The 24783-nt window shown below is 41.3% G+C and overlaps 1 protein-coding gene across 1 annotated transcript in view; it reads right to left on the reverse strand.

Annotated features, from left to right (window-relative positions):
- Positions 1-24783, reverse strand: part of LOC114642525 (NACHT, LRR and PYD domains-containing protein 3-like) — a 141149-nt gene that overhangs the window by 115825 nt on the left and 541 nt on the right. The window lies entirely within an intron of this gene.

Genomic DNA, 24783 nt, shown 5'->3' on the forward strand with positions numbered 1-24783 from the left:
ACTGTAGATTAGATTAGATTTTTTATTTATAAAAGCACATTTAAAACAACACAGGTTGCGCCAAAGTGCTGTACAAAGAAGCATTAAAATAAACACATACAAACAATGATGCAGAAGCAGATTAATAAAATGTCCAATTATAACATCTACCACAATCCCATTATACACAGTGAAAGGTGAAAGAAAACACGGAGGTCTTAACCCGAGTTTTAAAATCCTCAATAGAGGATGAACACCTGATGTGGAAAGTCAAGTCATTCCAAAGCCATGGAGCAGCAACTGAGAGAGCTCGGTCTCCTCTGGACTTCTTGGAGCTACGAGGAGAAGTTGTGCAGATGACCTCAGCGCTCTTGGTGCCACATAGGCGTGAAGGAGGTCTCAGATATATTTTGGAGCCAGCGAGACCATGCAAGGCTTTAAAAACAAACAGCAAGATTTTTAAATCAATGCGACACCTCAGCGGTGGCCACTGGACAGAGAGGCTAAAATGGCAGAGATGTGATTCTTTTTTCTCGACCCCATTAAGAATCTCGCTGCAGTGTTTTGAAACAGCTGAAGGCGCTACAGAGCAGATTTGGGAAGACCCTCATATAAGGAGTTACAATAATCTGGGCGAGATGTAATAAAGACATAAATGACTGTTTCCAAGTCCATCTGAGAGAAAGGATTTTAGTTTAGAAATTTGCCTCAGTTGGTAGAAACTGGACTTTACTACCGTGGAGATTTGTTTTTGAAAACTTAGTGATGACTCAAAGATGATACCTGACATCATTATGAATCATTGCTACCAAGGGTCCTAACTGAGTGCCAATTTCAACTGCAGATGTGGTAGGACCAAAAATAATGACCTCTGCTTTATTTTTGTTTAATTGCAAGATATGTCGTGCCATCCAATATTTAATATCCTCAAAGCATTTCAACAGTCTTTTTACGGATGAAGTGATGTCAGAACTAACTTTGAGGTACAGCTGCGTATCATCAGCATAACAATGATACGCGACATCACGTTTGTAAAAGATGGCTCTGTGTTAAAAACCAGTCATTGGTTACGTCTAAATACTACATCTCTTGAAATCTACTATTTGCAAAGTTAGCCCAGTTAATATTCAGGTAGTTGAAGACCCCAATGACTGTAACCTCCCCTTGTAAACTTGCTTTTTAATATTATTACTAAGATTGAACTTACTTTGAAATTACTGTCTGAATTGGGGGTCTGTAGCGTACTCCTAGAAGGCCTCTGCTTCCTTTTCTTTTCCATGTTATACTCATCCCCATCTCTGTTATTTAGCCATGTTTCTGTTATTGCTATGTCATCATTTTTCTCAGCTATATACAACTCCAGATCACTTGTTTTATTAATGATACTCAAGCTATTTTAAATGTGTTACTCATTTTACTTTTGCACTTAAACTTTGGGTTAGTATTTATGTCATTATGCATATTTGTTGTTTAAAGTATAATTCTAAACCTGGCATGTCCTTAACTGCCTGCACCCTAATTCTTGATCAACTTACTCATATGCCTCCCCAAAACATGCTCTATGATCACAACTTCTCTTTTACTGAGGACTGATTTTTAAGTGGCCTGTTGAGGCTCCTGATGCCTGCCTACCACCTCAGAGTTTAAAGAGACATTGTCCAGCTCTGTAAGGTCACCTCTAACTCTGGGGCTGATGCCTTCAGACAAGTGTGCACCTTGCAGCTTGTGATTGGAACCTGTCACCTATCTTTCTGAATGGTTATTAAACTTTATTTATCCCCGTCTGATTTCCATCTTTGTGCCCCTCATAGTACTTCTTTACATTGAAGTTCTCTCTTCTTATACCACTTGTACTCCTTCCTATAAATTAACCCCTACACTGTCATCCTGTCAATGTTGCTAACTTTAATGACTACTAATAACTGTTCTAACAAGTAATTGTTTTTAACTATTTCCTTCTTACTAAGAAATCTACTACTATTTACTTATCCACTTGTCTTGCAAGATGACTGTCCATGTACTGCGGAGCCCTTTCTTAATCATTTTCAAGTCAACTGCCTATCTGTACAGTACTTAAAATAAATGCTTTTTCCTAAGGTTGAATGTGCCTGCCCTCACTCTCTACTAGCGCTAAAGCTTTTCTCTACAACTGCTATAAGTTGTTCAATTCAATTATTGTTTATATGCCTTAACTACTTTCCACTAAGGAATCACTGTTACTTTTAACTGTTCATTACTTTGATGTAACTTATTTTCTTTTTTTTTCTTTTCTGTTTTCTGCAAATACTTTCATCTAAATTTTCACCTGTTCAGGTAAACAATAAGCAAAAAAAAATTAAAAACCATCATGGCTCACTACTTGCACCCAAAAACAAAGTTTAAAGAGCATAACTTTGTATTTTAATTAACACTCACACTACAGCAACACAAAACACTCAGCATTTCTTCTTCCAATTCAACGTTTCTCCAATCAGAGAGACAACTTATCTTCACAGAATGCCGAAATGAGAGGCAAAACTGAACTGTGTGTTTGGGACATTGAAAATCCTTCTGCAAAGACCCAGATCTGGAGGGATACCCAGGTTGTCATTCTCTCTTTGTATATCTATCTATCTGTCTATCTGGGTGGCTGCTGCCTCACAGTAAGGAGATCTGGGTTTGCTTCCCAGGTCCTCCCTGCGTGGAGTTTGCATGTTCTGCCCGTGTCTGCATGGGTTTCCTCCCAGAGTCCAAAGACATGCAGGTTAGGTGCATTGGCAATTCTAAATTGTCCCTAGTGTGTGCTTGGTGTGTGTGCGTGTGTGTGTGTGTGTGTGTGTGTGTGTGTGTGTGTGTGTGTGTACGCCCTGCAGTGGGCTGGCATCCTGCCCAGGGTTTGTTTCCTGCCTTGTGCCCTGTGTTGGCTGGGATTGGCTCCAGCAGACCCCCGTGACCCTGTAGTTAGGATAAAGTGGGTTGGATAATGGATGGATGGATGGATATCTATCTATCTATCTATCTATCTATCTATCTATCTATCTATCTATCTATCTATCTATCTATCTATCTATCTATCTATCTAAAGAGCTTCTGTAAAAAAAAAACAAATTTCCTTCCTTTATTTCAGAATAAAGTTCTGAGTCAAAACTTTAAAAGAAAACATTGGAGAAATTCCAAAGAGAAACTTTCAATACAGCAAGTGAGCTAACAGGGGACACCATCACTAGGAGGTCAGTTTTGTTCCAAATCTGTTCTTCTCAAGAAAAGGATGTCTATCCGCCGTCCTGATCTGATCAACTCCAACTCTAGTGATGTCAGTTTCCTTTTCATATTCTCATCGTTATTTAAAGAGAACAGCCTGTGGAGGAGACAGAAGTGTAAGTTAACCCCACATCACTTCACCCTCATTTAATACCCTAGTAGTCTCTCCCTGACATGTCTCCCCCACAATTCCTTTAAAACTGGGTGTCTAATAGGATCATTGGATGAGTGAGTTTGAGCAGAGCCTCTGTTGAATCCTGAAGTTCATTAAGTGTAACAGGTTTGAGTTTATTACCTCATGCATTTGTAGATTCCATCTTGTTTTGTTACACTTTTCTGACACCAGGAAAAGCCTCTCCCATTTGTCTTGACTGAATTTTACACTAAAAGATGCTGAACCATCTCCTCACCAGTCTTCCTTTGCTTTGTTTGCTTCACTTGTCTCCATGTTCCTCTGACCTCATGATGCTCCATTTATTTCTAAGCTCCTTTCCCTCAATTCCCTTTTATCTCTGTTGTCTGATTCTTCACTCCACCACTTGTGTTTGCTGTTGAGTTTCATGTTTTTCTTCACTAATTGAGCACAGAGCTCTCTCATCCTCTCAGTCCTGTTCACCTTCACTACTCATCATCAGCCCTTCTTGCTGCCTTATGTTTCTGGTGTAGCTCCCTTACACCTGCTAAACCCCCTTTAATTGCCTTTAGGACCGACTGCTTAATTAGTTGGTTTTTATCTTTGTCATCATCCAGCTGCTCTTTCAGTCCTAGACATCCTCCTCTCTCAGCCCACTGTCACTCTGGTCACTTCTTCTGCCCTGTCTGACTGCAACTCTCCTTCTCTTTTTCTGTCTCATTACTGAAGGTACTAAGAGAGGAGACAACGAGATGGGGAATCATTAGGAGGGGATATCAACTAAATAAAGAAACTGAATTGTGAGATGACAAATCAAAAAAATAAAACAGTCAAGGCAAAGAGAACAAAAAGTCCCTCTTTTGTCGAGGATGGGTCACCTGTCACCATGTTACCTGTGTTTACCCTTCAGAATCTGACATCCATCTGAAGTGCACTGAAGTATGAACACTTTTCATTGGGATCACCAATCACCTTATGGGAGCCAATACAGATTTGATTCATCAAATGTGAAGGAATCAAGAGTAGCAACACTGAAAGTGACCTGCAAGGAGCACTGCCAACAGAAAGTTGGGACATACAAGAGCTTAACTTAAAATAGGAGAAACCTTATGAATGATTAGAAGGCCGCAAAAGTGAATTTGACCAGTACGCCTCTTATGTTTATACGTTTGTGTGGCTGACTAGCATCCCGGAAATACCAGCTCTCATCCATGAATTAACTAGAACAAATTAATAAAACCAAAACACAAACAAACACACACACACACACGCTCTACTCAAGAATGCACATCTACTTGTTTCTCACCAGCTATAACCAGCAACCACTGGATTACAAAGAAGCCCTCATATCACTATGAGCCATGAAGGAGAACACAGTGGATTGGTGGCCCACGAAAAATGTAAGATATTCAGATATGGCAATATTTGTCTCTGCTAAGGAATCAAATTTGTTGTGTCACCAAGTAAATGCAGACCACCAGCCACAAACCTGAGACCTTTGGGTGACTAACCAACTATTTCATTGAGCTGAGCTAAAGGTCAACTCTCTCTGGTGGTGAAAAGGCTCCTAATATGGTAGGTCACACTTCTTTTGCAATGGCAGGCTCAGGCTGTTACACATACACAGGGTTTTACTTACCACAATTTCTCTAATTTGCAGTTTGTGCTCCTCAGCCCCTCACACAGCTCATTCATTCCTGAATCCCCCAGTTGATTGACACCCAGGTCCAGCTCAGTCAGTGGTGAGTGTGGAGCAGAGAGAGTTGAGGAGAGAGCGTAGCGACATCTGAAGGTGAGACGGCATGAAGACAGGCTGTGGAGATGAAGAGAGATAAGGACAGAAGGTGAGTGACTGAGACTGCCAGTGACAATTCTGATGTTCATGTTTTGACATATGGAGCATTAAAAACTGCACTGTGTCATTCTAAACATAGCTTAGATTTAAAGAAAACATACTTTCAAATAACTGAGGTCAGAGAAATGCAGGATTAACTGTGTGTTAGTGGTTTAAATGCATGACTCTCATATCTCACTTTTACCAGTCTTTAGAAGTTCTCATCTCACTAACACATTTAGCCTTTACCTGGCTGTGGAGTTTCACCCCATCCAGCACAGCAGCTCTAAAAAAGATGCCTTTAAGTTTGGTTCATTTTAGGAAGACAGAAATGGAATATTGTTTAATGGAATATTAGTTTTCTGTATTTTTCTCTTTTACTTGTTACTAAAAGATGAAAAATCTATTTCTGAAACTTCAAGAAAGGGTGTGCTTTTAAATGTTTTATTTCTGTAACTCAGAATGTGGCAAAGTAAAAATGAAAAATAATAATTCAGCTTGGCTAATAGATTATGTGATGCTGCAGCCTGGCCTGGAATCACGATATGTAGTTTAAACACACTCACTCACTCTTCTCTATATACAGGACATAGAGGTCAAGTAGTGTATTTGCTGTTGAGAATGGACAACCTGCTACAATGTTAGCCGAACTTACGCTTCATAATTTCACCACAGTCTGGTTTGAATTGAAATATTAATGGTTCATTCCAATCAACTGTTATGTTATGTGAGAAAATACAGATCTGATCAATCTAATGTGAAGGAGTCATAGAGTAGCAATGCAGAATGTGACAAACAGGGAGCACAGCCATCAAAAATCAGGACGCACAACACCTTAATAAAACAAGAGATATCTTATAAATGAGCATTCACTTCTTCAGTGGACTAAGAACGCAGTCAGTGTGGACCTGATCTGTACACCACTAAAGTTTAAGTGTCTGTGTGGCCACCTGGGATCCCAGAAGTACTGACTGTCATCTATCAATTTGATCAAATTAAATTTTTAAACCCAAATCACAAACGCACACGGTGTCTGCTCAAGAATCCACTTCTATATGCTCCTCATGAGCCATAAATCAACGACCATTGGATTACAAAGAAGCTTTCACATTTATCTGAGCCATGAAGAGGAACTCTCCACACTGCGGATGTAACAGCTTCTAAGCTACACCAGCACATTTTTATATGTGTGACATCAGGGTGGTCCTCTTCTAGCCTCCTGCCTCAGGTCAACCCTGGACGGTTACACCTGCCACCTTCTTTATCAAAAAGTTTGGACATGGCAATATTGGTCTCTATTGAGGAATCCCATCTGTGGTGTCACCAGCTAAATGCTGCTCATCAGCCACAAGCATGAGACTTTGGGATGAATAACAAACCCTTTCATCCAGCTGAGCTTAAGGGCATTATTCTCTTTCTGTGTCCCAATATGGAACACCACACTTCTATATGCACAATGGTAGGCCAGACTGTTTTATTCTCAATTTGTTTCCACACCACAGTGTCTGTAATTTGCAGTTTTCACTCCTCAGCCCCTTGCACAGCTCAATCACTCCTGAGTCCTTCAGTTCATTGCCAGTCAGGTCCAACTCAGTCAGTGGTGAGTGTGAAGCAGAGAGAGTCAAGGAGAGATCTGAGCAACATCCAGCAGTGAGATGACAATGAGACAGACTGTGGAGACAAAAAATGAGTGACAGTAAAAAAAAAAAAAAAAAAAAAAGCAAATAAAACACAACTCAGTAAAGCTGACATCTCAGGTGACACTGCAGTCCAGCATGAAGTCAACAACGTTAATACTGACTTCTATAAGGCTACTTGGATAAAATTCTTAATACCAGCACACACTTACTCGCCTTTTTCACTTACCTCAGTTTCTGTAATTTGCAGTTTTTGTTCCTCAGCCCCTCATACATCTTAGTTACTCCTGAATCTTTCAGGTTATTACCACGCAGGTCCAGCTCAGTCAATCGTGAGTGTGGAGAAGAAAAAGCCAAGGAGAGTGAGGAACAACATGTGAAGGAAACTTCACATAACCTTAGGCTGTGGGGAGAGAGAGAGAGAGAGAAGAAGACACACTGAGTGACAGAACCAATTCTGATTTTCTATATAAAACACAAAATAAAAGTTCAGCAAATCTAACAAGTAAGACATCATTGTAGTCTGGCCTGGAGTTGGCACATACACACACACACACACACACACACACACACACACACATATGTTATTTTCCTCACCTCAGTTTCTCTATTTTACAGTTTTTATTCCTCAGCGCCACACTCAACTGATTCACTCCTGAATCCCCCAGTTTATTGCGACTCAGGTTCATCTCAGTCAGTTGTGAGTGCGGAGCAGAGAGAGCCGAGGAGAGAACTGAGCAACATCTAGAGGTGAGATGACATGAGGACAGTCTGTAGAGATAACGAGAGAGCAGGGGAAGAAAAGGTGAGTGACTTAGAGTCAGTAATAGTAAAAACGGAAGTCTATTCAATGGAACAGCAAATAAAAAAGTTTGAAATCTGAAAACTCATTTGACAATACAGTTTTGAATGGAGTTATTCCATTTCTTTCCCTTAATTACTCATAATTCAGGAAGATGCTAGAAAGACAAAAGTGCACACATTCATTCCTTTTTTCCTCACCTCAGGTCAGGTCAGGTCAGGTTGGAGTGCATGCACTGGTACAGCGTGTTGCCGCACCCATCACACGATGAAACAGCTCAAGTTTGTGGTTGGCAACACCACATGCAGACACGCAGTCCAGTCCCCCTCTCTGGAAATAACCCTCTATCTGCCACAGCCAGGTGTTATGTGGGCATTGCCTTGACCTAGTCCAGAAACTCAGGTCCTCAACAATGAGGATCTTGTGAGCTGGATCACCCTCGGGGAATTGCGCCACAAGGCCATACTCAGGTAACGTGCCTCTATCGGGACTCCATGAACAGCCATTCATTCAACGCAAAAATCAAACTATTGGTACACAAGGATTCTCCGAAGAGACACGGTACCGAAGGAGTCCAGTCTTCGTCTCAGGTCACGGGATAGCATCCATGTCTCACAACCATATAGCAAGACAGGAAGCACCAGGACTATAAAGGCTTGGACCGTCTTCCTTTTGCATAGATATCGGGAGTGCCACATACCCCTTTCCAGTGACCTCATGAACCCCCGTACTTCCAATCCTTCTATTGAGGAAGAGTCACCAAAGACATAAATGTCACTGCCAAGGTAAGGAAACCTCTTGACAAGGTCGACACCTCCTTCAGAAACAGACCCAATGCTGATGGCTTTGTCCTAGAGGTAATTAAAAGCCTGGATGTTGGTTTTTATCAGGACACTTGCAAGCCCAGACTCTCAGACTCCTCGCTCAGTGTCTCAAGGGCTCCGATCAGAGTCTCCATTGACTCCATGAAGATCACAGCATTGTCAGCAAAGTCAAGATCAGTGAATCTTTCTTCAACAACAGATGCCCCACAGTCACTGGACCCCACGACCTTGTCCAACACCCAGTCCATGCAAGTACTGAATAGAGTAGGAGCAGAACACACCCCTGACGAACCCCAATATCAACTCGGAAAAAACACAGAGGTTCTGTTTCCACTCTGCACCGCACTAACAGTATCATTTTACAGGCTGGCCATGATATCCAGCAACCTTGAGGGGATCCTGCATAGTCTCAGGATGTCCCACAAGGTAGCTTGATGAACTGAGTCAAATGCTTTATTGCAAATCGATAAAGGCTGCAAGGAAACTCTGCCGATATTCGCATTTGCGCTCCATGAGAATCCTCAGTGCCAGCATGCGGTCGACGGTAGACTCCTTAAGCATAAAACTAGACTGCTCCGGTCACTGGTAGGTAAATAAGTGATCACGGATCATATTTAGGGACCCTTACCCGGCATTGAGAGCAGTGTTATCCCCCTGTAGTTGTCTCAATCCAGGCGATCACCCTTCCCTTTCCAGATAGGGATGATAAGTCCCGTTTTCCAGTCCATTGGGATGACACTCGTGTCCCAAATGGAAGCAAAGATTGTTTGCAAAGCCAGGAGGACAGCCTTACCACCAGCCTGGAGAGGTTCACCCCGGATACCACAGATCCCTGTAGCCTTCCCTACCCTTAACTTGTTCACCAACTGTGCAATCTCAATGAGACTGGAAGGTTCACAGCTAATTGAAGGATTATCCTCAAGAATCGTGGACCAGAGATATCCAATGTCCTAGCCAGACGATCAGCTTTGAACAGCTGCTCAAAGTATCCAGCCCAGCGGATCACAACTGCAGTGTCATCCATAAGGACTGTTCCATCAACCTCCCTGATTGCAACTCTCCAAAGAACAGATTTGGATGTACCATAGATGGTGTGTCACTTGCTCACAGATTCCTCTAAAAAAATGCCTCCTTATTTGCCTTCAGAGTCTTCGCAGTAATCTTTCTTAGTTCCTGGTACAGACCAGAGTTGCCATTAAGCTGTGCGCTGTGACTCCTCTTGATAACATCCAGAGTGCCCTTCAAGATAAAACACCTCCTTCTGGGAACACCAGTAACACCAACACACCCCTCAGCAACCTTCAGGGTCTTGTCGTGGAAGGTCTCCCACATCACATTAGGATCAGCAGTCACACCCAAATCCGCATTTTCCTCACACAAACTGCAGGCAAACTCACCTTAGTTTCTGTAATTTACAACATTGGTTCCTCAGCTCCTCACATAGCTGATGCACTCCTGAATCCCCCAGGTTATTGCCCATTAGGTCTAACTCAATCAGTTGTGAGTGTGGAGCAGAGAGAGCCGAGGAGAGAGCTGAGCAACATCTGAAGGTGAGTTGACATGAGGACAAGCTGTGGATATAAAGAGCAAGGAAGTGAATTTGTGGTGATTGACCAAGAGTGAGTGATGGTAAAAATTCTGAAGTCTTTTGGGGTGAAAAAAAACCAGTAAATAAAACCTTTGAAATCTGACAGGGGAATTGAAACTACAGGGTTGTCTGAAGTTATCATTCATAGTGTAAACATTGCCCTTATTTCCATTTCTTTCCATTTATTACCAAGAATCCACAAATTTGAAAGAATTCAAAAAATCCACACACAAATCCTCCATGGTTACTTACTTCAGTTTCTTTATTTTACAGTTTTCACTTTTCAGGCCCTCACACAGCTGATTCACTCCTGAATCCTCCAGTGTGTTGCCTTTCAGGTCCAGCTCAGTCAGTGGTGAGTGTGGAGCAGAGAGGGATGAGGAGAGAACTGAGCAACATCCAGATGTGAGTTCACATTTGGACAGCCTGTGGAGATAAAGAGAGAGGAAATTAACAGAAGGTGAATGACCGAGAGTGAATTATAGCACAAAATCTGAAATCTGTAGATAGGAAACAGCAAATAAAAACTTAGAAATCTGACAACTTAGTTGACACTGCAGCCTTTTCTGGAGATGCCATTTTAAGTTTAGACATGGTCCTTGTTTCCATTTTTTCAGGGTTATTATTCAGAATCTGAGAAGTTGCCAGAATTCCAACAATCACACACACACACGCCCTTCTCATTTTCTCACCTCAGTGTCTCTAATTTACAGCTTTCATTCCTCAGCCCCTCGCAGAGCCTCTTCACTCCTGAATCACACAGTTTATTGTCATTTAGTTCCAGTTCAGTCAGTCGGGAGGATGGAGCAGAGACAGCCGAGGAGAGAGCTGAACAACATCTGGATGTGAGACGACATGAGAACAGCCTGTAGAGATAAAGAGAGTGAAAGAGAAGACAGGGTGACAAAGTGTTAGTGATAGTTAACAATTCTGGTATTCATATGAAAAAACAAATAGAAAGTTAGGTGACACTGCAGTGAATGCATTTGGACATGGTCTTTTACCCCATATCTCCTTAATACTGACATCCCTAAAGACGTAAAAATGTAATTTATAAAAACAACATGAGCACAGACACACACACAGTCCTTGTCATCTCACCTCAGTTTTTCTAATTTACAGTTTGGCTCCCTGAGGTCCTTACACAGCTCATACACTCCTGAATCTCCCAGGAAACCCCAGCTCAGGTTCAGCTCAGTTAGTCGTGAGTGTTCATTGGAGAGAACCAAGGAGAAAGCTGAGCAAAAGTCAGTAGAAAGTCGACATGAGGTCAGACTGTGGAGATGAAAAGAAAGGAAATGAAGACACTGAGAGATACAGACACACAGACAGACAAGCACTTAGCAATTTATTTTCATTTTAAGAACAGGAGTCCATGAAATTGTCTTTGCTGTCAACGTTTGCACACATGGCAAGTGTCACATTGCACATCTGTCCCAGTGAAGCTGCTGTATTCCAATTATAGCTCCAATATTTACATTTACATCATTTAGCAGACGCTCTTATCCAGAGCGACTTACAACAGTGTTTGTTAGTTTTTTTCGCATACACCTTGGGGTCAGAGCGCAGGGTCAGCCATTGTACAGCGCCCCCTGGAGCAATTACAGGTTAAGGGCCTTGCTCAAGGGCCCAGCAGAGTAGGATCTCTTTTGGCAGTGACGGGGATTCGAACCGGCAACCTTCGAGATACCAGCGCAGATCCTTAGCCTCAGAGCCACCACTCCGCCCCTTGCTGGTGACATCTACTGCAGTGCTCTCTGCTGTATTGTTTTTGTGATCAAATGTTCATTGATAAAATGAAAAATGAATACAGTAAATGGAAATCAACAGTAACAAGTGATTTTTGGCTATTTAAGAGCAAAAACAACAACCCACCTCACCCTACCCCAACTGAGATGGCTAATTAATTAGAAACACAATACGATAAAAAAAAAGAAAAAAGTTGGACAGGAGAAGCTGCCTCATGGAGCAGCAGCATCCCCAGCCGAGCCAGGTCTTTACTAAGTGAACAGCGTGAAGCCAGTGGTGGAGAGCAGAGCCGGAAAACTTTTGATCTGGGATGCAAAAAGTTTAAGAAGGGTAAAATTGTAAAATGAAGACTTCCAGAACATTTCTTGTGATTATTTGGTCACTTTCTACCTCTATTCCTTATGTGTATGTCAGCTGGTGGTCACTTTCACTACACTCTCACAGCTGTGCAACTTTCAGTAACAACTCCTGTCTTTATGTATAAAGTATCCCACTGTCATGTTATTTAATACAGTAAATACCACAGGTAACAAAGTAGATGTATTCCAGGATTTTACTTCATTATAAAAATCTTTATTTCCAGAGGTAGATTTAACACAGAAGGCACAATGACATGTATTGTAATGACCAAGGTGGAGGTGGGGCTTGTGCCATCTGCTGTCTCTTTCTTTTGTTGCACTTGGTTACTGCCATGTGTGCCCTCTGACAACTCCTTCCACACATCTCCACGTGTTCTTCTCTGCCTCATTCACTGCCTCCGCATTCACACTGGAACTCAGAGGTGACACCATCTGCCTCATTGTCCTCAATTCTGTGACACAATCCATCCCTGGATCTTTCAGTATACTCACTGTTGGCCTTTCAAACAGATTAATGGACTTTATATCTCTGATATACTTGCCAGCCCAAGCTCTCTATCTGTGATGTCTGCTCCATACACTGCATACACCCTTTCATTATCAGATGTTAACCCCAATCATTCTACTATCTGATATTCCCCCCAACTCTACCCTGTTTTTATTCTATATTTCAGTTTGAAAATATATTGGTTCATGTTTTCACAACATACTGGGTACATGATATTTATTACTTTAAAAAAATGCTCATATAATCACAGTACACTTGAAATAACTAAGCATTCATGTAAAATAATTTTGCATTTTACACCACACATCATGTCAATGACAGATTACGACTGTTCTGTGGAGGGCACACTGGCACTTGAACTATTAGATGAGCCACGGTGCATTTCATGCCAACATCATTATAGCAGAAGTCATTCTCAGAGGAATTGTTAAATGGAGGTGTCACTGTATTTGTGTTTCCAATCAAAACACTGAATTTTAATAATGATTTCCAATGTTTAGTTACACACCACCTTTTTATTTATCAACAACCAAACACAGATTGTGTTCTTGTCACATGACACTGCACTATGGACATTGAAGTGTTTTTGATCTTTCACGTTCTCTATTTTGAAGAAGAGTTCCATTCCTGTAAGTTTCTTTGGACAAAAGTGAATGTTATAAATGTATTTCTTACTTATTGTTGCTGTTATAGTCACTTGTCCCCCCAGATATTAAAACATTTTTAAAAAATGATCCACCACATAAATTGCAAAACATGGTTTAAATCATACAGACTTGTTTAACAAAAATATCAAAATTAATTTAGTTAAACTTAGCTGAGAAATGACAAAGTTACTATTGACATCCAGCAGGGCTAGGTGTTCATTTCTACTTTGAAAGAATCTTAAATAAAATCCAAGTATAAATTATCATTTGTGTCGATATTTCTGTTATTTTGTTGATATTGTGGCTTTCAGGTGGCACTGTGACACACAGCAGTGTATGTTCTCACATGGACCCACGTCTATTTGTAGGCCTGACACCCCTGCTGGACACACTAACATCACCCCTCTGTGTCCACAGACAGTCAAACAAAACTCATTAAGGTTTTATTACTCACTTGACTCGTCTGCAGCATTTGAGCCCTGGCGCCAGTCTCAAGATGCATTCTGAGGTGAGCTCTGTGTCTTTCAGGTCAAGCTCCTCAAGTTCTTCACAGCAGCTGATGACAGAGCCCAGCACAGAACAATCCAGAGGAGATAAAGTCGTCTTACTAAAGTCCATCTTTAAATCCTGCCCAATGGCGTCTCTGATTAATCTCTTATTCTGAGTCTCATAGAGCCACTGACACACTCGCAGAACTTCACTTTTATCTCGTCCCCGTAGTGCCTCTTCAGCTTTCTTCTTCACCCACTCCAGTATCTGCTTTGCTGTCTTCCTCTCAAACTCCCCCATGACTCCCCTCAGTGTTTTAAACACAGAAGGTCTGGCCAGTCCTGCCAGGAAACGAGTGAGAATCTCAAACCGGCCATCTTGACAGGAGTCCAACTTCTCAAGCATCTCCTCAATGCGCCCTGATGGATTGAGGTAAAATGATAAGGCAGCCATGAACTCCTGCAGGGTGAGGTGGTAGAATGTGTACGTCGTGTGCTCCAGAGTGCTTTCCCTCTGAAGGATTTCTTTGAGGAACCCAGAGAGGAATGGAGAGGACAGGACTGGTTGTAAACCAAAGGTGGACATCTCTTGATTTTCATAAAACACAAGAGTTTTGTTAACCACCCCATGATAAGCCATCTTTCCCAGTTTGACCAGAAAATCCTTCTGGTCTTTTGCTTCTCTCCTGTGGTTGGTGAGGATGTTGTGAAGGAACATCACAAAGAGCTCGGTGACAGTTCTGGGGGCAGCTCCTCGCTCTTCTTCAGGTGTCATGAAGTGGCTCTTCAGCACAGAGCAGATAATCCAGCAGTATGAGGGGTTGAAGCACATGGTGTATAGGATGTCATTCTCCTCAACGTACTGAAAAGCCTTGCTGCCCTGATCAGTATCACCAAAGAATTTTTTAAAGTACATCAGCCTTTGGTCAGGGAAGAACCCCAGGATCTCTGCAAATCGATCTACTCTCTTCCTGTTCAGGGTCTCCAGGGCTGTTGGTCTGGTTGTGATTAAAACTGTGCAGCCCTTCAGTAATGTCCTTCTAGCCAGGCTGGTGACTAGGATGTGGACAGGAAAATAGTGATCTGGGTTTGTGCAGAGCCGCTGCTGTGTGAAGTCCAGTTTGTGTTTGTACTCATCCAGACCATCAAATATAAAAAGGAGAGATTCAGGTTTCTGCAGGATTTCCTGCAGTCTCAGGTCATTGAGATATTTATAGTGCCTTACAATCAGCCTGGTCAGAGGCATCTGTGGCTCTATGTCTGTGTCTAGTAAGTTGAGTTCCCTGAATTTAAACAGGAACACAAAAGCAAACCTCTGGTACTGAGTGCCTCTGGCCCAGTCAAACATGATCTTCTGAACTATGGTGGTCTTCCCAATTCCAGCCACTCCAATGACCACTACAATATTGGGAGCAATCTCATATTTTGGATTCCTTCTAAAAAGCTGCTCAATCCAGATTCGCTCACATTTCTCTTTTGTCCTCTCCTCTATTAGCTCTGCATGAGTTCTTCCCATCTTCTCAAGTTCATGAAGCCTCTCACTGTATGTTCTTTTGAACTGTTTAATGACCATCAGTTCTGTGTATCGAGTCTCAAAGCCCACAGCTCTGGTGTTTGAGTCACCAGGAGAAGTCTGATCCTCCAGAGTTCCTGTGGATTCAAATACACCATCCCTGTGTGTCTCATAGAGACCTGAAAGTCAAAATGAAAGCAAGAAAACTTTGGAGTAGAAGAATGGACAAACAGCTGACTAGAAACATAAGATCAGGGGTTACCTTTAATATGAGCCCTAACGGGAGGGGGCTGCAGACTGGCCTGAATGTTTTTCAAGTGGTCTGGTCCTGGAGTGACAACAACAGAGAAAGAGGTGATAAAGTATGTGGAATTGTATACCAAGGTGTACCACCATAAAAACAATGTCAAACACTAACAGAATGCAGCTAATGAGAACTTTGAATGACCACAATGGGCTAAAGCCCAAGAGAGCAAACAGACAAGTAATGTGCATCCATGTTGTGAGACCTGTGTTTAACTATCAAGAAAGGAACAACTAGACAGCAGCATATTGTGCTGAAAATAGCACAGGGTATGTAACTTGAGGAAATGGAAACTCTTGCACAGTGATCTTCAAGTGAATTTGACAGTGAAACTTTTGTAAAAATTAGATGACTATGTAAGTGGGGGCGATGATTAATCTGTTAATTACTGAATGATTTAGAAGGGTGGAAATAAAGGCACAAAGCAAATGTTTACACACACCAACCTGAAGGGGGCACCAACATCAGGATTGGTGGAAAACAATGGAACCTGTGACTCCCTGTTAAAGGAGGGAAAAACATATTATTGAACACTCAGGTGGGTTGTTGGCTTTTAAATGGCAGAAGGGGAGACATGCAAGTCAAATATGCAGTCATGAAAGTTGGCACTTAGGAGACAGTAGAACGTCAACTCCTGAATTAATATGCTGTGACCACTGACCAATTTTGTGTATTTATGAAATCTGTAAAGACAAAACTGGAAAAACTGGGAAAGTGTCGGTTTTCAGGGACTTGAAGTAGACATCTCAGTGTAAGCCAGGAAAAGTATGTCAAATGGTCTACTTGCAGTAACATTTTAATTTCTGTCCTCGTGTCTCTCCCTCCATTTCCCTTCCATGTGTCACACATTCAAAGAGTTCTCTACCATGTAAGACACCACTAACTCACCACCCTCTGTCACCTCCTTCAGTATTCTTGGAAGGTTTGGTGATGGAAATCTCACAAGTTCTTCAGCCAGCGCCTCCCACAGGCCTACCAGTACCACACTGTCCATCTTCATTATGTCATTGATGAAGGACTCCACGCCTGCTCTCCCCTCACGCTCTTCTTTGTCTTTGAATCTCTGAAAGAAAAGCAAGTGACCATAGGACTAGCTTAAAAAAGACTGCTGGGTGAGCAGAGCAGAGTGGTCAGTCTGGTTTGATGACCTCACAATGACAGGAGGTTCTGTTATGGAGGTCAGGCAGTCTCAGATGATTCTCCTGAGCTCACCATCTCTGCTCAACTCTCTGTGCCTCGTACTGACAGGGAGACCCACCTACCTTGGCCTCGTTGTTGGTGAGGATGTTCTTGGTGGCCAGGTTCTGCAGGATACTTGTGATATCGTATTCAATCACATAAGCCAGGTAGGACCTGTAGTATTTAGTGATCTTCTGGAGCTCACCTTGAGGAAATGACCTTATAACTCTAGGAAATTTTTGTGTCAAACCTAAAGCACACATAGAAAACACATAAATGAAGAGCTGCAGGAACAGAGGAGACTAAGGGATCACAGGTTAGTCTGACATGACTGACGGTCTCAGTCTTAATTACTAGCTATGATGGAACAGCAGACATTAAAGTTTATTTGTTCAAAGTAAATATTCTGGTGTTTTATTTTTTCTGATAAAGCACTATGGCAAAAGACTTTATCTTTTCTGTCTTTATCACTGCTGTTCTGTGGTGTGAGAAAACCTTCCATTTCTAAGTACCCCAGTACCAGTCTTGAGTCACTGTCACATCTTTCTATGCTTTATTTGTAAGGCATATTTACTAAAAAAAACCATTACAATATCCAGTACTTCCAGAATTTCCAGTTATGTCTTAACCAAACTAGTGACTTGACATTACAGAACTTTTGATCATCACTTTGACTTCAGCCACAGACCAAGAGCATCCCAGATTCTCAAACAGCTGCTTCCGTCATCTCTCACATTAATACAGAGACCACCCTGATAGGTCTACATAACAGATCTTTTCCTTCAACATGGCATTTTTTCATTAAAAGTGGTGTCCTTCAATTTGACCTTGGGGGTGTTACCAAACTTGTTGCTGCTGCTGGGATAAGATGTGGTGTCTCTGCCCGCAACAGTCCAGAAGATACTAACCCATACTTGCAACCTCATCCTGACCTCACACAGCAGCACACCTACACCCAATATATGATCCAAAAACCTCACCCTGATGACAACACTGAAGTTAATCTAATGACCTTTGAGATAAGTAAGAGAGAAGTAAGGAAGTTGTCATCAGTTGTGCAAATGTCCTGCTTAAATGCACAAAGAGGCAGGTTAGATTTGATTTTGAAACCAGAAAATGAAATGTAGTTAAAAAAATAATTCCAATGTCTAATAGAGAAAATCCCACCATATCAAATAATGAAGCCAAAACACTGAAATCAAAGCATGGTAGAACTAAAACAAAGAAAAATTAGGTAAACCGAATAAATTAAAGTAACCTTAAGACAAGAAGCACAAAAAAAGTCTTTATTGGAAACTGAAATCTCAGATATCCAAGATGAGCGTAGTAAATTCCATTTAAACTGCTGACCTGGGGCCTCATTTCTAAAACTTTGCATGATTTAGAGTGTGAAAATATGTGTACAGTACACCAAAAAATCAAATAATGCATATGCATGTTTCTACATACTTTACCTCTTATAAGTTTCAATCGTCTTATAAATGTGCATTCGTAATTGTGCCTCAAACCTGCCCAGTTCCACCCTGAAATAACCATATACAGGGTGGTCCAGATCTAATTATGCAATTTTCATTACGCTATAACTTATTAAGTTCATTACATAGAGCAGGGGTGGGCAGATTCAGTCCTGGAGGGCCGCAGTGGCTGCAGGTTTTTGCTCCAACCCAATTGCTTAATAAGAAACCCTTATTGCTCAAGTAACACTTCAGCGTTACTTTAATTGTCTCGCTCGTTAAGATTTTGAACCCTTATTGCTTATTTTAGTCTTAAACAGCTGTATTCTTGGTTTTTAATTGCTCCTAATTAGCAATGCCATGCAAATGACAGAAGAGACCAGCATTTCTCCATTTAGCTTGTTTTCATTTACACCTGTGTGTATTTATCACGCACTATTTGGTTTAATTAAATACTTGGAAGGAAAGTGAAGAGAAAAAAGTGAAGCACTGAGAATTACTCATCTGTTTTAGACTTCAAATCATTTGGATGATATCCTTAGAAAGGAAAATAAATCTAGGATATGAGAATGACCTGACATGGCAGAGTTAAAGCACTAGCAAGCCATGCAATTAAATAATTGACAAGGATTGTTTTTTAATTAAGCAACTGGGTTGGAACAAAAACCTGCAACCACTGCGGCCCTCCAGGACTGAATCTGCCCACCCCTGACATAGAGAATTCACAACTGAATGGAGGACAAGTGGGATATTAAAATCAGTGAATTAATTCAATTTAAGTCCATTTTCATTTATTACAAGATATTTTGAACAATTCTTTTGTCTTGCATTGTTTTCCTGCATTGCATTAAAAGTTGCATAATTAGATCTGGACCACCCTATATGAACCATGCTAATCAACCTCATACATATGCAGTTAGGATGCTGCACCTCTCATTGGCTGATAGAGCAGCCTCCAACATGATGCATCCAGCAGATGCACACAAAGAACCTTCATTATTGTCAGCAACAAGCACACATGTAGAATGGCAACTTGATACTGCAGCTTTAAATTCCGTGAGCTCCAGCTGCATCATGCATGAAATAAAAGAAAGAAAAAAAAAACAAAAAAACTCAGATGTCTGTTGACAAAGAGGATCGCTAGTCACCGGCAGAGTGTGTTTGTAAAGGAAAAAAACACATCTACACTCTTAGATTTTGATTTTCAAATGGCATCTGTAATTTTTTTTTTTTTTTGCATCATTATGCCAGCCCATTCCTGGCGATTGTCAGCCTCATCCTGACATCAGAGTTGACTTGCTAATAGAATGTCACTGCTTACAAATAACAAAGTTAGCTTCAGTCTTGCTCTGTGCCATTATTGCATTATGAGTGCATTAAAGTGGTCTGATTATGTTAGGAGAACTGGATCCTGGTGGAAATTAACTTTTTATGTTAGTAACAACATCTTATGTTATATGTATACCAAAACCATATGAAAACTGAATGTAGCAGTTTGGTTGGTTAAAGGCTTCAAGCAAAGCTGGCATGACTGAAACTTGGTTGTGATATTCCTGACCTGTCAGCCAGTTCCCTGAGAATTGACAATCTTCTTCTTCTTTCGGCTGCTCCCATTAGGGGTTGCCACAGCAGATCATCTTCTTCCATATCTTTCTGTCTTCTGCATCTTGTTCTCTTACACCCATCACCTGCATGTCCACTCTCACCACATCCATAAACCTTCTCTTAGGCGTTCCTCTTTTCCTCCTGCCTGGCACCTCTATCCTTAGCATCCTTCTCCCAATATACCCAGCATCTCTCCTCTGCACATGTCCAAACCAACGCAATCTCGCCTCTCTGACTTTGTCTCCCAACCGTTCAAGTTGAGCTGACCCTCTAATGTCCTCATTTCTAATCCTGTCCATCCTCATCACACCCAGTGAAAATCTTAGCATCTTTAACTCTGCTACCTCCAGCTCTGTCTCCTGCTTTCTGATCGGTGCCACCGTCTCCAACCCATATAACACAGCTGGTCTCACTACTGCCAATAAGCAGTCTAAAGTGATCAAAAAAAAGTTCTTCAGCACACATTTAGTCCTATTTAAAAGGGAACTAAAATACAGTCTAAACATCATATTCATGACATTTGAGCTTTAATATGTTTGTCACATCAATGCACATTTTAATAACGACTCAGTGATGTAAATTATTACATGTGTGAGCAGTTATTTATTTGGTTTGGCTATTTTATCAAAGGTGTTGTCATTTCCAAATTTATCTAAAATGTTGCATACATATGGGTCAGAGGTATCATAAATATGTGCATGTTCTCCTATCAAGTTTTCCTTTATAAATTCTATCATTTATGTAGGAAGTTGCATATGAACATTTGAAGCATTGTTGTGCATACGCAAGTTTTACAAATGAGGTTCCAGGTTACATCAAAGGGCTCGACTTCCAGTCATCCTTCAGTGACAACAATCTAAACACCAATACAGCAAAAAAATTAAAAATAAATTTAAAAAAAATTATAAAATGGGGTGTCCATAAAAATGGCATTGGCAATACTGTGACTGGTTTGGAACTAAATTAAGATAACTTCAAAATTAAAACGTATCAGAATTAGTACCCCAAAAAATACATCATAGAAAATAGAAAGTCTTGAAAAAAAGTCCAGAATAATTAAATACACATTTAAAATGAATCCAAATCATAAAACAGAGCAAATTTGTCTAATGAAGTTCAACACCAATGGATCAAGCCACAGTTATATGAGGTGTGGGGAGGAGCTGCCATGTGGCTCCTAGATTGCTGTCAATTCTGCCAGCTGGACAGCCGACACAATCACCACTGAACATTTTGTGCAGTTTCTCTTAGTGTCTCTTGAGAGCTTCATACACTGACACTCCCAGGCCATGGAGGAAGAACTGTTCCAGAACACCAGTACGGAGACAGTCACTCAGAAACTGATAGATGAAAAATACTTGGCTACTAAGTCCATGTTGGATAACTGGAAGGTTAAACAGGGTTGAAAGCAGAAAAACAAAACTCTGGAAGTCTGCAAGCACCAGGACTGAAGTGGTCTTGTTCAGTACCAATTACTTGTGTAACTAATAACATCCCAAGGTGCACCACTATTCTACTGACCACAAACATGTTATAATTCACATATGGGCCCAACTGTCAAAAGGGGAGGAACTACCGGGGAAGTTGGTAAAAAAGCAGCTCCAAGGTGGCAAAAGCCAGAGGAGCAGATGAGTCTTTACAGGTGACACATTTCAGAAGGAGTGAGACCCTGAAGACTCCTCAGGAGGATCACACAGCAAGCTTCATTTCAGTAGAACCAAAATGCTAAAGAGAGACACTCCAAAGAACCCAAAATACTTCCACACCTTCTGTTTTTAAACAGTGCCTTGATTGCTGGTCATGTAAGAATTATATAGCAAAAATATATTTTGACCACTAATATCTTATACATGGTCAAGCTACTCACAGTAAATATTACTATGTAATTATTACAATGATTTACTAACTGAAAAAGGTCCTTATCTTCTGTCTTCTACAAGCCATTACACACTGGTTTATCTTTAGCTTATAGCCCAAATGACATATTAACCAAGGTGTTACATAGGAAACTGTCTTGTTTGCTTATATCTCATTAACTTAATTATCAGCCTATTTATATACATCCTATTATTCCTAAAACTGCTTTCTTCAATGGAAAACAATTAACTGATCCCAGGCATGCTAAGTTTGTTAGCTTTCTTGTATGAGCTATTCTATTCCATTTAAAAGTAGCATCTTGTCTAATTAATCTAAAACTTTGATTTTAACACAAGTTCAATATAGTAAGTCAAATTACCACATACAGTAATGTAAAAAGCATTTTTTGATCACCCATTTAAAACTAGCCACTGGGGATGCACAAATTTGTGTTTCTTTGTGCTGGTCCCAAGCCCAGATAAATGTGGAGAGTTACATCAGGAAGGGTATCTGGTTTAAAATTTTGCCAGATCAACATGCAGACAACAATACAAAAATTTCCATACGGGAACAGTCGAGCCCTGGGTTAACAACAACTGCCACTAGTACTGTTAGCCAACAGGGTGCTAGTGGAAATTCAGCTACTGTTGGCCGAAGAAGGAGAAGAAGAGGGGGAAGGCATGTCCAGAGGCAGGAGGAGGGGAAGAAGGTAAAGAAAGTGGAACTGAGGGTGGGAACTTTGGATGTTGGCAGTATGACTGGTAAGGGGGGAGAGTTAGCAGATATGATGGAGAGAAGGAAGGTTGATATATTGTGTGTGCAAGAGACTAAATGGAAGGGGAGTAAGGCCAGGTGGGTTGGAGGAGGATTCAAATTGTTCTATCATGGTGTGGATGGGAAGAGAAATGGGGTAGGAGTTATTCTGAAGGAACAGTATGTCAAGAGTGTTTTGGAGGTGAAAAGAGTGTCAGGCAGAGTAATGATTATGAAGCTGGAAATTGGAGGTGTGATGATGAATGTTGTTAGTGCATATGCACCACAAGTTGGGTGTGCAATGGGTGAGAGAGAAGATTTTTGGAGTGAGTTGGATGAGGTGATGGACAGTGTACCCAAGGGACATAAAGTGGTGATTGGAGCGGATCTCAATGGGCATGTTGGTGAAGGGAATAGTGGAGATGAGGAGGTGATGGATAGGTATGGTGTCAAGGAGAGGAATGAAGAAGGTCAGAGGATAGTGGATTTTGCCGAAAGGATGGGCATGGCTGTGGTGAAAATGTATTTTAAGAAGTGGGAGGAACATAGAGTGGTTTATAAGAGTGGAGAAAGATGCACACAGGTATCCTGTGCAGAAGAGTCAATCTGAAGGAGATTGTAGACTGCAAAGCGGTGGCAGGGGAAAGTGTAGTTAGACAGCATAGGATGGTAGTCTGTAGGATGACGTTGGAGATCGAGAAGAGGAAGAGAGTGATGGCAGAGCCAAGGATGAAATGGTGTAAACTGAAAAAGGAAGTCTTCAAGATTGAGTTCAGGGAGGAGATAAGACAGGCACTAGGTGGCAGTGAAGAGTTACCAGACAGTAGAAGTAGTAAGGGTGACAGCAAGAAGGGTGCTTGGGGTGACATCTGGACAGAGGAAGGAGTAAAAGGAAACCTGGTGGTGGAAAGAGGAAGTACAAGAGAGTATACAGAGGGAGAGGATGGCAAAGAAGAAGTGGGTTAGTCAGAGAGATGTAGAAAGTAGACAAGTGTACAAGGAGATAAGGCACAAGGGGAAGAGAGAGGTGGTGAAGGCTAAAGAAAAGGCGTATGATGAGTTTTATGAAAGGCTGGACACTAAGGAGGGAGAAAAGGACCAGTGGGCTAGACAGAGGGTCTGAGCTGGGAAAGATGTGCAGCAGGTTAGGGTGATAAAGGATAAAGATGGAAACGTAATCACAAGCGAGGAGAGTGTGTTGAGCAGATGGAAAGAGTACTTTGAGAGGCTGATGAATGAAGAGAACGAGAGAGAGAAGAGGTTGGATGTTGTGGAGATAGTGAATCAGGAAGTGCAATGTATTAGCAACAGCATCCCAGCTGCAATGGATGGCAATCACATGTCCAACTGGATTGCCAAAACACAAAATGGAAGCATCCCAACCAGAATAAGTAATAGACTCTTTCCTGGTAAGGAGAACACATATATGGGACAATGACAGACTTCCTGTCATATACAAATTTTTCCCTGATACACTGGGTGGTCAACCCTGGTATGGACACCCTCAGGACACATTGGTAGTCGTGGTCGCATAAATCTGCCCTGTTTTGTTCCATGGATGCTGCCGGGGGAGCTATCAAGAAATGAAGGCTCAGATTCTGCCTGACCCAGAGGTTCTTTCCAGAGAGAAGCAGTGGGGACTAGAAGTACTTCTGGGTTGGGGCTTAATAGGAAGCCCTCCACTTCACCTGGGGAGTTGGAATCAGGGTAGGAGACGGACAACACTCGTTTGGGAGTGGAAGAGAGAAGGAGAAAAAAAGGATTATGCAGTCTGAAAAGAAGCTTGCTAGTATGCACACCATTCAATAAATTCTTGTTTTGAATCCGGACTTGTGTGTACTGTTATGGATTATCAAGTGTACAGCTGAAGTGAAATGTTTACATCCACAACTGTTTATCTATTGCTGATTAAATACATTTTTCAAATACTCTCAGCACCCTACTAGACTTTCTCTGCTTCTGCCTCCGTAAGTGCTTTCTTGTCTCTTCCACAGTTGACTTCAAAACCCTCAAAGAACTGCTCACAAACTAAACATTTACTTTTAAAACATTTAAATTATGCTGGCACTCTGTAGCCTCATGTTCTCTTACATGCACTTTCTGAGGATTAACCAACTCAACCTTTAAACCTTTGCTGATTTTATCCTTCTTGAACTTTTGTTGTCTAAATAGATGCTTTCACTCACCTCAGATCTCCTTTTCGACTTTACACGTCTTCCATCTAGCCATCTGCGAGGAATTAACAATGAACTTTTGCCTCCTTCACACTGTGTATTCATTTATCATTGTGATGAAGCCACAACCCCTCGCCCTTTCTCCATTTTCTGAGC

This window comes from Erpetoichthys calabaricus, chromosome 1 (assembly GCF_900747795.2).
Source record: "Erpetoichthys calabaricus chromosome 1, fErpCal1.3, whole genome shotgun sequence".
Lineage (NCBI taxonomy): Eukaryota > Metazoa > Chordata > Cladistia > Polypteriformes > Polypteridae > Erpetoichthys > Erpetoichthys calabaricus.